At 36.4% G+C, this 15,087-nt stretch overlaps 1 protein-coding gene across 1 annotated transcript in view; it reads right to left on the reverse strand.

Annotated features, from left to right (window-relative positions):
- The window catches only part of LOC140162651 (uncharacterized), a 32,417-nt gene extending 18,394 nt beyond the window's left edge, over nucleotides 1-14,023 (reverse strand). The window contains exon 1 of the mRNA XM_072185931.1: nucleotides 13,922-14,023. The gene's annotated coding sequence lies outside the window, so the exon portion shown is untranslated. The remainder of the gene's footprint in view (nucleotides 1-13,921) is intronic.
- Nucleotides 14,024-15,087: the final 1,064 nt, after the last annotated feature.

A 15,087-nucleotide genomic window follows, 5' to 3' on the forward strand; every position in this document is an offset into this window, starting at 1 on the left:
CGTCAAAGGTCATTAAGGGGGCATTTCCGGTATTTAACCAAATATCTTCAAAATGCTTCTTCTGCCACATATTATATAGTACAATGATGTCATTTGCATATATGCATCGGCTATACCACACGCCTACAACTTGCATACAGAATTGGGGTCAAAGGTCATTAAGGGGGTAAAATCTTACAATTGCATTATCTGGACATCTGTAAGGGATATGGAGCTCAAACTCGGTGACAATAAATCTCATGACCAGGGGAACATTTTGCAGGGGTCAGGTCAAAGGTCATGTAGAGGTCAAATTTTAGAAATGCATTTCCTGGACATCTGTAAGGGGTACAGGGCTCAAACTTGGTGACAACAAACTTAATGATCTGGGGAACATTTTGGAACACTTTGCAGGGGTCAGGTTGAAGATTACCTGGGGTCAAATCTTATAATTTCATTTTCTGGATATCTGCAAGGGGTATGTGGCTCAAACTCAGTGACAGCAAATCTCATGACCAGGGGAACATTTTGCAGGGGTCAGGTCAAAGGTCACACAGAGGTCAAATCTTAGAAAAGTATATTCTGGACATCTGTAAGGAATACAGTGCTCAAACTCGGTGACAACAAACTTGATGACCAGAAGAAAATATTTTGAACATTTTGCAGGGGTCAGGTCAAAGGTCATCTGGGGTCAAATCTTAAAATTGCATTTCCTGGACATCTGTAAGAAGTATGGGACTCAAACTTAGTGACAACAAATCTCATAACCAGGGGAACATTTTTGGAACATTTTGCAGGGGTCAGATACCTCCAAAACACCAACATAACCCAGCTAGGTTTGTGGTCTATGACCACCATTTGCCACTAGTTATGTCTTTTTTTTTTAACAAAAGCCAAAAATAAAACTCAAAATTCCTATTTGGTTCGTGGGTTTCAAGTTTTCAACAGAGAAGAATTGTTTGTATTAGTGACTTTTTCAACTATTCCAATATTTGCAACAGACATTGGATACTTTCTGCACAACATGCTTGTCCCAAAGCCTGTACACATATTAAAAAAAAAAGTAACAATAAAAAAAAATTAAAAATACATTCTGTATGTATTAGGTTTTCAATTTCTCACAAGCTTTAATTTGAGACTCGGGATTTAATTAAGGTGGTCTAAGGCTAAAATGATACAAATTTATGCAACTAATCTTTTTTACTGGCATCTCCATTGACTCTGGAGAAGTTCATAATAAATAGAACAACACAAATCTTCCCCAGCATAATGATATTGATTTAATAACTTTCACAGTAATTGGAGGAAATTTGTGGTTGCCTGCACATTGGTGACCAAAATAAACCAACTATTTCCCTTTATTTATACCAATCACTGTGTGATTTTGTTACCATGGTAACTGAAGTAATTGCATTGTTCACCTTCATTATCATGTCTATTTCCAGCAAATAGAAGTTTGTCATGCAAGCATAATCACTGTCAGTACTTCTGGTGTACATGTATAGCCCTAAATGTTATTGAATAAGATCAAATTTACACCTTGAATATTTGGCGAGTGTCATGTCAACTCAAATATACGTGTGCAAACTTCGCAGAAGCTCCAACCTTATAAGAGACCAACTGCCTAGTAACACCATTGCATATTATACATTTGTAGCATGATGGGTTTTTTTTCCCTGAGTCATGGGGACTAAGTACAAACACATATTTAAACTAATTTATGTTGCTTGATTGACATTTTTATCATCATAATGAATTGCTTGAGTTTAAAAATCAAAAACTAAGAAATAAAAATATGGTCCAACTCCAGAAACTGTTGGATGAGAACCAAAAAATCAATTTTATATCATGGCCTAATTAAATGAAGATGGGTGACCTGTCAATAAACAGCCATTTTGGCATTCAGAAGAAAGTTCATATTTTTGTCATAATCCCAGTAAAATTTTAGGCCTAAAATATATTCCAATTTGATGTTATGAACAAAAAAGTGGTAGCCTCATCCCCAATTGTGGAATACCACATATGTACCATTCTATGGAATGTTGTGAAACATGTATTTGCTTCTAATATCAAAACCGCTTGTGCAATTCACCACAATTGGTTATTTTGGTATAAAGGCAACAATGTGAGGTACAAAACATAATATGAAAAAAATCTGATCAGCTACCTTTAATTGATATCAGCCAACAATGAGCAGTGGTGATAGATATAACATTAAGGGGGTACTACACCCCTCACCAATTTTGTGCCTATTTTTGCATTTTTCTCAAAAATTATAGCACATTGGTGACAAGTGAGATATGTATATTATAGGGGCAAGGCCTACAACTACTATGCTGAAAATTCAGCAACTCAAAGCAAGTAGTAATAGTTATTGATTTATTGATCAAATATTGGTTTTCCCTCATTTTAGACTGTTTAATACTGTTATCTGTTCTGAAATAAAATTTCCAGTGCAGTAGTTGTAGTCCTTGCCCCTATAATATACATTTTTGTACATATCTTACTTGTCCCCAATGCGCTATAATTTTTGAGTAAAATGCAAAAATAGGCACAAAATTTAGCAGGGGTGTAGTACCCCCTTTTACAGAATAAGAAAATGAAATGATTGAACTATAAACTACCTTGCATATCTAATCTGTATATGGATGGATGAATGCTGAACTGTGAATTTTTAAGACTATTTATCCAAAGTACAAATTAATTAATGATACCGATACGGAATCTCACATTTACATACCTGCAATTTCTGATTCTGATGTCCTCAATTTTATAATCAAGAATTAAACAGAGAATTTTGTATTAGATCAAAAAATCAATCAATGCACGCAGTGACACTGATACACTAACGATATATCTAATTTCCATGCTATTGATGAGTAGGATACAATGATACAATACATTGACATGCATGTGTGGCTTCTTTTGTTTAGCAAATAAAGCTGCCTCGGAAAACAAAAGTGGCCATTTTAAAGGGTTACAGGGTATATCTCAAAAAATGTTACAATTTTAAATAATTTAATATCTTTTTAGAATGAAATATCAAAAATATATTTTTGTATGTGGGGATGGGCACATGATGTCAACCAAGTCAGGATTTTTTTTCTGTGTAATTTAGAGGTTTTGATGAATTGCCTTAGGTGGCTCAATGTCCCACTTTTTGGCAAAATGATCCATTTTTTGTTCCTTTCACTTTTCAGCCACTTTTTGACAATATTGGCTGATTATCCCCCACCCCACATTTCAAGCCAGATTGGCATTAGTGCCCCGAAGGGGGCACTCAACTTTGGAGGTGACGCGTATGTAGGGCTGTTAAGACCCCCTTTTCAGCATCGCTGTCACCCAAAGACCCCATATTTTTTTACGAACACATGCTCTGTCACCAGAAGACCCCCTATTTTTCCATTTGATCTGTCACCCAAAGACCCTTACAAGTTCAGTTTGAACAGCAACTTTCATTTATCACTGATTTTGTTACTTATTTTGAAAAAATAAAGAAATTTGAAGCCATTTATAACTAGAAATTCGATTTTTTCGAGGTTTTTGTGGCGCTGTTTTGGTTCTCACTCAAAGATTCCATTAAAAAAAACGTCATGTTCTCACCCAATGACCCCATATTTTTTACATTTTGCTCTCACCGAATGCCCCTTAGTGCGAAAGCGCCAGCCCTACACCTATATCCATTTCAAATTGAAGTGCCAAACACCATGCTCTCACCCAATGACCCCATATTTTTTACATGTTGCTCTCACCGAATGCCCCTTAGTGCTTGAAAGCGCCAGCCCTACACCTATATCCATTTCAAATTGAAGTGCCCCCCCCCCCCCCGGGTTAGTGCCTACCGGGCATTGAACCAGGCAAATTATTGATTGTTGTGTTTTATCATTTCAACATGCTTGAAATAAATTGTTCATTGGAAACAGGATGGAATGGGTGAACCCAAAATATGAAATATTGTCACAATGTCACATATCCCCCCCCTCCTTGTTTGAGTAGCGAGTGACACACTGAGGTCTAAAGGTGAAATAAATAGGCTACGGGACTGGCCTTGTTTCAGACCCATTACTACTACAGCCCATTAGACTAAATCTCAATTTTTTCACTTCACATAAAAAGTATGGCCACACTTTTTGTCCTGAACCATAGCCTGTCACCATGCATACAGTAATACTACATGTAGTTGCATCAAGATAACCCAGGAAATAGAAAATGGTTAACCAAAATGGGGCTTCACTTAACTTCTCTACAATTTGTGGTCAGCATTCAATTGAGCTACATGAATGTTCTTGTTTTTTACATAGATGCATAAAGGGACAATGTTTGACTTTGACATTTAAATTTGAATACATTTCATACCGTATCCTAAACAAATAGGTTACCCCACCCCCCCACACACACACTTTAAAAAAAAAAATTATGTGTATGGCGGGAGATCTAAGATTGGAACGTCAATTTTCAGGATTGCAGTGAGAAAAATTTGATCGATTATATGATACCAAAATCTCATCAACAGGTAAATTAGGGGCAAGGGCTTAGGCAGCCAGCCCAGCCGTGTAGGGATATATACACACCCAGTTTTTGCCCACATGGCCTATACTTTTTTTGTACAAAAATCTTAAATTTACACACCCAGGTTTTTGCATTTACATACCCAAGAATTCAAATCCTGTCTAAGACCATGATTAGGGACCGATCGTTATTTACGGCAGGGGGGGTAATGGGCATTTTGGGAAAAATATCGACAAAACAATTCGCGTTCCCCCTTCGCGTCCGCTCAAAATTTTCGGATTCCCGCTTGTTTTCCCAAATTTCTCCATTTAAAACTTAACATTCCCCCCTGCTGGTTCAACGAAAAATTTCGCATTCCCCCTCAAAACCCAAAAAAAATTTTGGATTCCACCCTCAAAACGCCCATTCCCCCCTGTCGTAAATAACGATTGCTCCCTTAGGGGGATGGGGCTTTAACTAGACTGTGTAGTTGACATCACTGATGAAAAACAATCTTGAGGCAGCTATATAATATTATCTACACACAATATGCTACGTATATTCTATTGTTGACATGTCTGTATTTAATTAAATGTCACAGATGAATATACAATGTAGAGTGCATGTGACCTTAAGGTCGTACTACACCCATGTATTGGTTTGATTGGTCTAAAAAAATATTTTTTCATTTATAGCTAGGCAATATATGCACGGATCATGTGAAATAAAGAAAAAATAAAATAATAATAAAAAAAGGTGCTTTTAAACCATTGTATAGTAAGTCATTTTAGCCCTATATATTTTTTGTTTACATGTATCCTGGTAACTCAGATGCGTGTTTCATAACAAACCATAAATTGTGACATGATCAAGGGGAATGAGTCGCATGTCGACCCTGGTCGAAAATGAGTTTTGAGCCTGATCAGTTAAGGGTTAGCATGGTTGAGAAAAAATAAATTTTGTTTTCTTATGATGAAACCTATCTTATATTTTTGGCACACATCTGCAGTTTATGGAACAAGAAAAAAAAATCTGAAAGTGGTTGCGTTGATTTGGAACACACCATTTTGTTTGTAGGGGTCCAGAACACACCGTCACGGACGGACATTTGCTTAATTTTTTTATGGTATGGTAATATAAAACTTGTTATAATTTTTTTGATGTTTTGAGTGTGTTAATGTATAGTTTCAATATTATTTCTTTAAAATATCAACAAAAATTGGAAAATTTTAACTCTCAATTAAACATACTACACGCGTGTTTGTATTTTGATGCTGTGCTGTCCGTCCGTGACGAGAAAAATAAACGAAAAGTTTTTTAAATCCCCCACTTAGTAATATTTAGAAAAACAAACCTGCTGAACTATCTCAACAGTACCTAGTCATCACTGACCAAGGTTGAAACCAAATAAAAATACATCCATCTTAATATAATCTCACAATATATGTATGTCACGGACGGACAACAAATTTGTCACGGACGGACATTTTCAAGCATGCCATGGTCCTGCCACCCCTCTCAATAGTGGACAAACCCATATGCAAATGAGGAAGTTTCACATTGAGCTGAGCTTGTGTGCAGTGAAGCACAAACCCTTCTAGCATGTTCAGTCTTTCTGCCTGCAGCCATTGCCAGAAGCACATGGTGGATATGGAGACATTCTAAAAGCCAAAAAAAAGAGAACATTCAGAGCTTTCAGAAACTGAAACCTCCATGTTGATACGACTTTTCTTAGCGAAGTTACATCAAGTTATCAATCGCTGAAAACAATATAAAACAAAAGAATTTTAACACTTTATTTGCCAATATCTCAAAATTAATATTAGCGACATCCGACTCGTTTCTCTTGATCGTGTCACAATTGTCCATAATTTATTCTTTTCAACATGTTCAAGCAGGGGGCATGAAAAGAATACATTAAATCCTTTGTTATACCATCTATAGAAATGTACTCACTGATTATAACACTGAATAAATTAAATAGGCCTATAGTACACCATGTATTTATCTTCTATAATGTGGTGTTAGGAAAAGAGATTAAAAAAGGCTATAAGGTCATCAAAGGTCAGGTTATAGGTCAATTGGTTCAGGTCAAATTCAGGCATCAACATGTGGTAGTCTGTGATATCATACATGTCATAATGAGGCATCAATTTTGATATTTTGTCTGTTACTGGATATATAATGGAAATATGTGAGGTGGATATACTAAAATACCTTGGGATGTAAATGGTGAGTACAATTTAAATTGCCTAGTTGAGATGAATTGGGCAAATAAATATAAAATAGTTACCAAAATCACAAAAATGAAGCTTACGGAAAACTACCTAATATGGTGGTATGGGTGACAAAAATACAATCTTTTTCAACATTGCTGTAGTGTGGTTGTGGTAACCTGTTACCTATGGCTTAATTAAGTTTCAGTGAAATAGTGTCGCAAGTTCAAAATACAAAATATAGCTCAACATTGAAAATAGAAGCATTTTAACCGGTTCGTTTTTTGATAGTTGTGGAGCACCAAGTTCATGAAGTCATAAAAGAGATCAGAGACCGCTTATTCCCATTTTACATATCAACATTATTTCCCTAATGTGTTAGCAACACATATCCAAAAATTTTACGAAATCCGTTGATAGTAAGCTTTCCAAAATGAAGTGAATTTAAAACATCAGTGATGTACCACCTTTTGGCTTATATCATTAGAAGCATGTACGCTTCATTGATACTGATGCCACCAATTGAACGAGAAGATTTGCCCCTTCATTTTGCATACCACTTTGTCCAATTTCTTTTTCTCATTTCTTCACAAAATGCAAAAAAATGCAAAAAAAACATACCTATCTCATAAAAAATATCACACATGTTTTTTATTTTAAAAAGTATAACCCTGTTTATAAGGCTTCACTGGGCTGTTACTTGGCAGCTGTAAGTTTGAACATCCAGTAGCTTAACTGCTTGGAACAGCTATAACTTAGCTTTCAGTCACATTTGTGTACATCCATATCAAAATGATGCACTTGTCGGCTGCTTCATGTGTCTCATTTCACTAAAATAATAGCTGGGAACAAATACCAGACTCATCCCAAGTGGAGGTTCCCAAGTCACATGGTTAAGGAATGTTCTCTTTATTCCTAAACCATGTGACTTGGGATGATTTGAAGTGACCTCCACTTGGGATGAGTCTGGTATTTGTTCCTAGCTATTATGTGAAATGAGACACATGTAGCAGCTGACAAGTGCATCGCTTTTGATATATGTACACATTTTTGAACAGCTATACTTAGCCTTGACATTTCTGAGTTCAGCTAAATTTAGCCTTCACATTTTTGAACAGCTATAACTTAGCCTTCAGTTCTGCGCTAGTAGCTATAGCTGTTCAATTTTTGTCACAAGTTTTGGCTCATGAATACAAAATAAATTTCTCAAAATTTTTAACAAATTTAGCTCTCCAGCCTAAATTTGGCTCAAATTTCAGTTCACAAGCTCTCAAAATGTTTACAAATACTCATGAATGTAAATGATATGTCTGCAAAATGAGTAACAACACATGCATGAAAAAAGAAAACGGAACAACGTAAAAAGAAAGAAAGAAATCTTCGGGCCTATAATAAATCTGAGTATCGTAGCCTACACCAGGGTGGCACTCTCAGGGGGGGGGGGCCTCCGCGAAAAAAAAAAGAAAGGAGAGAAGCTCTAGAAGAGAAAGGGGGAAAAGGAGAAAAGGGAAGAGAAAGGGGAGGAAAGGGGGAGAGAAAAGGTTAAATTGTACATAATTGAGTAGGCTTATGCCCAAAAGGCTGTGCCTGTAGTGCGGGAGGTTCTAAAGTTCGAACCCTGTAGTATTTTGATTTTTTTTTTTTTTTTTAATTATGAAAATATTATGATTAGTAAACAACTTTCAGGAAGGGTTTCTGGTCATTTGAAGTAGAAATAATGAGGTAAATTGAAAGAAAGCATTTTTTTTTATCTTGACAACCTCTTTCAGGCTTGGTGTTCTATTGGATATCATCAAACAAACAGACAACAAACCTCTGATTCCAATTAGGTGTATGTCTGGGTATAGGGTGTAAGGACGGTGTAAACATTACAAATATGCCAAAAAATCAGGTTTGAAATTTGTACATTTATGGCTGACGCTATCTCATTATTTGATATGTATGCATTTAAAGAAAAACATTGCAGGGAAGACCGTGGCAAAACAAACCGTGTTGCATATAAATATTTCCAAATGATCATAATACTGACCGGCCTACACATACACCCTCAAGTCCTCATACATGTAGGCCTAACAGAACAAGAGAAAAAAAATCAAAATGCTATATTGTAGGGTTCGAACTTTCAACCTCGCGCACATCAAACCACGGCGTTAACCACTAGACCACCACTGTACTATATTTGTATCTTTTGCAATCTTATTTCTCATTCAGTGTCTCGATCAACAATAATATTTTTAAAACTGCTTTTAAGTTCAGTCAAATGAGGTGATATTAATTTTATATTGACTTCAATATTTTGTAAGTCAAGGCAGTATTTTGCTTGAATAAATAAATATCACTGCGGGAGTCAACTGGACGACTCTGACAATTATTATTTGATATAATGGGCAAGGCCGGCTTCTATTTTGCTGGTGGCACTGGTCACCAGTGGTCACGCACGATTGCGACACGGGCCGTTTTGAGAGGTAACTTTCCAAATCCAACCTACGACTTGATTGTTCCACAAACTCATGTGATATCTATCATTACAGAAAAGCATACGACCGGCGTTTGCTCATAGTTGTAGATATAACCATTTTGGTGATCGTGACATGGAAGTTTTCTCATTTTTTAGGCTACTTTGGACATGTTCAGGCTTCTTTATTTTCAATATAATTCAACTTTTACTCGTTTTTTGTTGCTTTTGTTGCTATGGTTAGGTACGTGATTTAAGCAAAAAACGACCTGTTTGTCCCATACCTGGAGCTACACCCATCGAATGTGTGTCATCGGCCCGGTCATCGGCCCTCAGACACACACACACAGGCATATAGAATTCTGCAGTAGCATGTTTTGTTGACATTTTCTTAATGTTTTTCTTCATGACAGTTCTAATACCATCATCTGACAACTCAAATACAAAGGATATCAATTGGCAATCTTAATGTTATGCAATCAAGTTTACAACACTTTCAGTCTTACAATGAGCAGAAAGTCAATGAGTCACGCCATTCAAGTCACAATATTGATTACCTCAAGTGGCCTACTGATATGAACCTGTGTTATTTCCATGATATTTTGCAATAACAAAACCATGTTTTCCTTGATTTTGGTATGAAATTGAGCAAATAAAATTCAATGTCATGTCAATTTGGAGTTATTAAGGGCAACTAAAACTGATGTGAGGTAAGTTTTATCTGTTTTGAATCTGTATTGACTATTCTGAGGGAATTACTGCAATGTAAACAAACCAACTCATGGCCCATATGAACATGCTGTACTGGTTTTCAGTAGGGCCTACCATACCCTGTTTTCCATGGGTGACTGTAGGAACCCATGGATTCGATCCATGTAACCTGGAGCTATTTTGCTATGTTTGCCAGCCAAATTTTCAACATTGTCTTACGTAACCCGTGCTCACCAACCCGTAATAATTTTCTATCGAACAAAAGAGGTCACAACGTGAAGTTGCCGTCGTACTGTATAATATTTTATGGCAAAAGATTTGCTCGAGAAGTCTAGCCAAAGTCAAAAATTTGCTCACCGATAGCTTCACATTCTAGGCTAGAGACCGTAGCCTTCAAAATGTAGTCGAATTCGCTGGAGCATGACACCGTGTAAAGCAATGGAAGTTCAGAAGTAAACACAGCCGATCACGGCAGGTGATTGCATCAAAAATGTTGCTAAAATTACACTTCAGCAAAATTATAGACTGCCCAAAATAGGCAAATCTTGCTCAAAAGATACAGTTGACTCATCGAAATATCTTTCATCCAAATTTCAACATTACCAGAATAAATAACCTCCGGTGAAAAAAATTGCATCGCTGTCCGACCAAAAAACCATAGCAAAGTACTCTAGCTTTGCTTTGAATGCGTAACTATCGTGTGCAAATTCGAAGCTAGAGTTCTTGAGTAACAAAAGATATACTAATTAGGGTTCATTATATATTTTCATGACTAAGCGGTTGTTTATGCCCGAGGGGCCGCTTGCGGCCCCAGGGCATAAACAACCGCTTAGTCATGAAAATATATAAATGAACCCCGTTCATACATACCAGAGTATTTTGTGATTCTTATTTCATCAAAATAATAACAAAAAATTGCAAGTAACATTATTAAAAAACATGATTTTGATTTTTCCAACCCGGCTATCGCACATCCGGGACACCGGGCATAAACGCTGTTTATGCCCGGCTCTCGACCAATCACGAGTGCCGTTACATAGGTAGGGACAGGCACATCTGAGCGAGGGCGCTATTTATTTTACTTGATAATAAAGCCCTATGTAAATCTGTGCCATTTTGTGCCACTGAAAACACCATTTTTGGAGAAAAAGATGGATAAAACCAAAATTAATCTGATTCAGATGCTCTAGTTTGCATTGACAACAGATTCAATGCCTTAGATGTAAAATGCAACATTGACTTCACTTTTGAATATTTTTTTCTGTGAGATATGCCTTGGGGAAAATCACCGTTTTGGTCAAAAAAGGGGTCAAAAAGGGGCATTTTTGGGAAAAAATTCTATTTTGACCCAAAATTCATCTTCTGACAAAAGGGAAACATGGTTTGACAAAAACTTTGACATCCTTTTCACATAACAATTCCAGTTTACTTATTTGCTGGGAGAAAGCACTTTTTTGTTATCGCTTGGGAAAAATCATTGTTTTTGCCTAAAATGGGCCCAAAATGGCCGAAAAATGGCAAAATTTGACCAAAATTAGCACAAAAATCACTTTTTAACCACCTTAAAATTTGAATTTTCATACAAAATTTCACAGATGTGTTGAAAATGATAACATACATAATATTCAACAAAAATTAGATTAAATTACAGTGAAAACAAAAAATTGACAGGGGGGCACAAAAATTATCAAGTCCCCCCATGCACTCCTAGTCCTATGGTAAGTCTTATCAGAGAAAATGGCCCAATGTTCCGACAGTAATTTCGTCATAACTTGACTTAGCAATAGAGTAGAAGATTGGTTTTGGTGTCAAATTGTTTCTGAGAAGTTCTCTCTTCCAATAAACAACAATGAATGTTAATAGAATTAATTTGAAATTTTTATGCCTGTCCATTCTACAGGATTTCTACAGGATTTTATGGGTAGACAACCTATGTACAGTTGTATCGTGCCCATCTTGTCCTCTTGAACCTAGAGGGTTGAGTGCAGATATCATATCCGGGGATGATCCCCCTTCTCTTTTCGAATAGCTCTGACACTTGTACCTGTACTTCCTCCTGTACACGGGACCAACGGCTTTACGTGACTTCCGAATCACGGACATCGCACATTAAACTACCTATATCTGCACGTGCTAGGCAGTGTAAGGGGCCGAGAAGAAATTCTTCAATTAAATTCTGAAATTAAATTACTGAACTCAATTGAAGGATTCCCGACCATATAGGAACCTTTTGGGAGGGAAGAGAATTTTCACCTAAGGCAAGCCCAAGGCTCAAACCCTCGTCGATCGTATCTCCCGGCCGGCAGCGCAATGCCTTAGGTAGAATCATAAAATTTTGAACTTTAGAATATCTCCTTAAAAATGCAATTAAATGAAAGATGACAATTTTCTTTAAAAAATGATGGTTCAACCATGTCTGCAGGTTAAATAATTACAAAGTTATGACCAAAAGTATGTCGCCTTTTTATGGCCAAAATTTGCATTGGCAATTGCAATTTTTTGGATCACAAAAAGTTTGTTCACCTCCTAATCATGGCTTGCCATATAGCATGATTCGACATATTCCCATTGAAACCTGTGCTAAATTTTAAACCATTTTAGCTAAAATTCGCTTTACTTTCATGATGTCCAGTTGCTTGTGTGTGGTTATTTAGGCATCTGTGAGTACACCCTGATATTATACAAATAATGAATGTTTATGAGTGCAATGGTAAGAATATTTTCATGAGTTGAAAAATGGAATGTTCCATTCAACTCAGCTTCGCTTCGTTGAATGGAACATTCCATTTTTCAACTAATGAAAATATTCTTTCCATTGCACCTAATGAAAAAACATTCATTATTTGTTTTATATAACATCTAAATAGATCTTTGTTATTTGATTTGTTGATTGTAATGGCTTTGCAGGAGTTAAAATAATGTACTAATCGTGAGACAAATATGGCTTTTTTTAGCAATCACCCAAAAATAAGCCATTCAAAAGTATTATTTTAAGGGTCTATTATTATTTTTACCAGGCGTTTGCTACGCAGTAAAATAGAATTTAAGCTTACCTAGCCACCGGGCCTATCCAATGCGTATTGTAAGCTTACCTTTTCACTTTTCTTGTTTTCTACTTTTTCTTTCGATCCCCAAAGAAAAAAAAATCGGAATATGGATATTCGCGGCTTTCCTTGTAGATGTGGATTATATTTCTTCAAAAATATTCATCCAGAATTGCCGCAAATTAAGTTTGTTGTTTTAAATATCCCATAACACGGTAGGGCCTATGCTATGCATACTGTTCGCCGATCGGACTGAAAAAAACACACCATGTAATCTATCCGTGCAATAGAACGTACGGAATATAACGAAAATGCACGGTGCATATAACGAAAATGCACGGCGCATATAACCAAATTCCACGGTAGTGGCGTAGGTCGTAAAATAGTTTATTTATTGAATGACATGTGACCAACAATCAACCAATCAAATGACAAGGATCTACTTAGGTGTTATATAAAAGAGATTTTACAACATGGGATTTATGAAGAATAAAAATGAATGTTGAATTTTCCCCCATACGTTTACACAGTAAAGTACACTGCCAAATTTTGCTCGCATGGCATGCCATGATGATATATTTTAGTATGCTATAAAGGACTCCCTCTATAATCAATGATGTGAACATATCTACCTTAACCGCTCGGCCATCTCGCCCTCTTGATCATGTTGATAAGAATATGTCCCTAACATAGGCATAGCGTGTATGTATGAACTAACTATAAATCTATTTTATATGGAAATAGTATAATGCTTTAATGTTATTGCATTGCCTGTATTTTCACTCATTCATTGCATTCAAGTGCATTATTGTTTGTGGCGATTTGTGTTAATTCATGAATTACTGAGAGTGAAATAATTGTTAAGCTTATCAATATCATTCATTGCTTCAGTCTGTCAAGCTATGACTATGTCAGTATGTGTCCGGGCTATGTGTACGCGCACATGAATGAAATCCACATTCAGTTACGGGTGAATTTCCCCATTTAGCCATTGTTGGCTATATCTATTCTACATTAAATATACATACCTGCAATATCAAAATTTATTAACGAAATTAATAAATTCTTGAAGAGAAATTACGTACGACTCACGACTCATCGAAATTCGTCAGCGTTGTTAGTAACGGAAGTGACCTTTAACCTCTGACCTAGTGAACAGTTTTTGACATTGGCTGTCCTTTGGCTGTCAATCATAAGAAAGTTTTGTAACTCCTCCCAATTGCAAAACTTTTTATTCTTTAGGGGGCTGGCATTTACTTGCTTACTTGGTATACTTGGTAGATTAGTCCTTCATTCCTATCGGCAGGACTCTCAAATTCTTCTTAAAAGATGCCATTATGGTCTCAGGTTTGAGTAGAAGTGGTTTGCAAGTTTCTTCGGAGGGGGGGGGGGGGGTCCCAAATTTGTTGGTGACCGGAGTCATTTATGACCCCCCGATCGTGGGCACAATTTTTACGACCCCCCATCTTGGGTCGAAAAAGTTTATGACCCCCCCCCCCCCCTTCCATCTACACAAGACTCAAGAGAAATTATTCATTGCGGAACTAAGGTACAGAGTGTGCCAAAACTTAAGAGTGAAGAAAGTGCGCGGAACGCGTTAAAATTTTTGCATAGATTGTACGCACATTTTGATTGTGAAGTTAAAGAATGCGCACACAGCGCGCGAAAATTTTGAGTCACCAGCCCTTAATAATTCTATAACCCCCTATTTTTGGGTGTTAAAAAATTCTATGTATTTTTGGGAGGGGCTGGCATTTTCTTCGGAAGGGGGGTCCCAAAAATACAGGGGTCATAGAATTTTCAGACCAAAGTTTGACGTAACATTTAATATTGACAAGGTGTTACATAGAAAATCCTCATTTTCTTTCCTAGCATTTCAAGACCTAAGTAAATAGTTATGCAAAATCACTTTGTGTACAATTCACAACATACACACTGCAACAAGAAATGCTTTAGTTGTGGTAGTCAGTCTCAAAATACAGCAGAAACAGCAGAAATTAAAAATGTGAGTGTGGTTGTGGTGTCAATGTTACGTCTGCATTTAAAATTTTCTATTTCTTGCCATTTCTGCTGTAATTTGGGCACTGACTACCAATATTAAGGTATTTCTAGTTGCACTGTGTGTATTGCAATTTAGTACACATTATTAATTTGCATATTTATATATTTAAGTGTTGGAAAAGTGTAAAAAAGA

This window comes from Amphiura filiformis, chromosome 10 (assembly GCF_039555335.1).
Source record: "Amphiura filiformis chromosome 10, Afil_fr2py, whole genome shotgun sequence".
NCBI lineage: Eukaryota > Metazoa > Echinodermata > Ophiuroidea > Amphilepidida > Amphiuridae > Amphiura > Amphiura filiformis.